The 2207-nt window shown below is 43.8% G+C and overlaps 1 pseudogene; it reads left to right on the top strand.

The window, feature by feature from the left end:
• The first annotated feature begins 1092 nt into the window (after positions 1–1092).
• Positions 1093–1845, top strand: LOC147421875 (peptide deformylase 1A, chloroplastic pseudogene; annotated as a pseudogene).
• The last annotated feature ends 362 nt before the right edge of the window (positions 1846–2207 follow it).

Below are 2207 nucleotides of genomic sequence, written 5' to 3' on the forward strand. Positions count from 1 at the left end.
TGCATCACTCCTAAAAGCCACTGCCCAAATTTTGCAATTTGGTCTCACCCACTGCTGCTACTAACCACAAATACTTCAAAATGTGTGCACGCATATTATCCAAGATTGATTGACATCTTATGATCTCTAACACCTGCTCCATAACATCATCCTCAATGGCACTATTAGCAACTTAGCATGGAGTCATCATTGGTGGAATTAGATGTGATACTACTTTGCCTACATGTTCATGGAGGCCGACATCTTCTTTTGTTGGTGCATATCGACATGATACAATGATCAACTACTTTATATGCTTGAAAGTGTAAAAAAAACCGAGGTCCAATGTATTTGAATCGGTTGAAATTGTAAAATCCCGATTTTAGTGCAACCCTAAACTGAGAGACTTACACAAGTTTGAGTGTAATTATCGGCAAAAACTTCTAATTTTAACCTAAAAAATCGAGAGAGTTTCGAGTTTGCCCTTTTTTCACCGGTTAGAGAAAATGTATTTTTCTAGACTTGATGCTTGATGTAATCTCTGCAGTTTCACGCCAGCATGTGCTGCTAGAGAAAGAGAAGTATTATTTGTTTTTTTTTTTTTTTACTTACAAGAGCTAGTGAGAGTGTGCCCCCTATGTGGCTATTGAGATGTTGATTGCGGTTATCAGAGAAGATACAGTAGGTAGGAGGGGGGGGGGGGGAGAGAGAGAGAGAGAGAGAGAGAGAGAGAGAAGAGAGAGAGAGAGAGAGAGAGAGAGAGAAGAGAGAGAGAGAGAGAGAGAGAGAGAGAGAGAGAGAGAGAGAGAGAGAGAGAGGAGAGAATGAAGAGAGAGAGAGAGGTGGGGGGGGGGGGGGGGGGGGGGGGGGGGGGGGAGGCATACATTAGGCTTCAACTTCAGTGGAGTCTTTAGAGAGAGAGAGAGTGATGAGAGAGAGAGAGAGAGAGAGAGAGAGAGAGAGAGAGAGAGAGAGAGAGAGAAGAGAGAGAGAGAGAGAGAGAGAGAGAGAGAGAGAGAGAGGGAGAGAGAGAGAGGAGTGAGGAGGAGAGAGAGAGAGAGAGAGGAGAGAGAGAGAGAGAGAGAGAGAGAGAGAGAGGCCTTTGCAAAGACAATGGCAGTCCCAACCTTCATAGGTCGTTTGTTTGGCGTTGGTGATGTGCAAGCTTCTCTCTACCCATCTCTAGAGCAACAATTCAAAAGGGCATCCTGGAGGCTTGCTCCTCATTCCCTTCAAGGGAAGGGTGTCGCTTATTCCTTTTTCAAGTTTGGCTCCCCTGCACCCAAGCTCCCTGAGATTATCAAAGATGGTGACCCCATTCTCATCAAGCCAGCATCCCCTATTCTGGTTGCAGAGATAACCAGCCCATGCATCCAACAGATAATAAAGAACATAGTTACCCTCATGCATGCAATCCCCACTATTGGCATTGCCGCCCCTCTAATTGTCATTCCTCTCCACATAATAGTGCTTGAAGATACCAAAGAATACATAAGCTAGGTTTCAAAGGAGGAAGCAGATGCTCAACAATGGGCTCCATTTGACCTCTTGGTTTTATGCAATCCCATCTTCAAGAAACTTGGAACGCAAAATGCAAATTCTTTGAAAGGGTGTCTAAGTGTGGAGGGATATCGTGGGCTTGTGGAAAGGCATCTTGAAGTGGAAGTGTCTGGGTTCGGACAAGATGGATTTCCCATCAAGATAAGGGTCTCTAGCTGGCAAGCCCAAATCTTGCAACATGAGTGCAATCATTTGCAAGGTGTGCTCTCTCTGGAAAAAATCGTGCCAAAGACATTCAAAACAAATGAAAATTTAAGGCTTCCATTGTCTTCAAGATGTCCCAAGCTAGGTGTCTATTCACACTAGGAATTCACTAATGATTGCTTAGGATTTTGTGAACATTCATTTTAGACCGTCAAATGTCTCATTGTAGGTTGCAAGGAAAGAGTGGATAATATTATAGCAAGAAGCTTCATTTGACTTCCCTGTTCCTGATCTAGGTGGAACAAACCGTTCTTTCTTTGATACCCAAACTAGCTCTAGAGCAGGTGTGTAGCATTCCGTGACTTTTTTCTTTCCACGATCTTCAATTTGTTTTGGAGCTACATGATTGGGCTCACATGGGCTAGGTGACAAGGAAGAGCACAATTTATGTTTTGGCACCCAGATTTGATCATTTCCTTCATAGTAGCCTTGGGCTTCTAACAGTTTTTTAGGAATCCAACGCA

This window comes from Adiantum capillus-veneris, chromosome 27, assembly GCF_014529385.1.
Source record: "Adiantum capillus-veneris isolate H3 chromosome 27, ASM1452938v2, whole genome shotgun sequence".
NCBI classification, from domain to species: Eukaryota; Viridiplantae; Streptophyta; class Polypodiopsida; order Polypodiales; family Pteridaceae; genus Adiantum; species Adiantum capillus-veneris.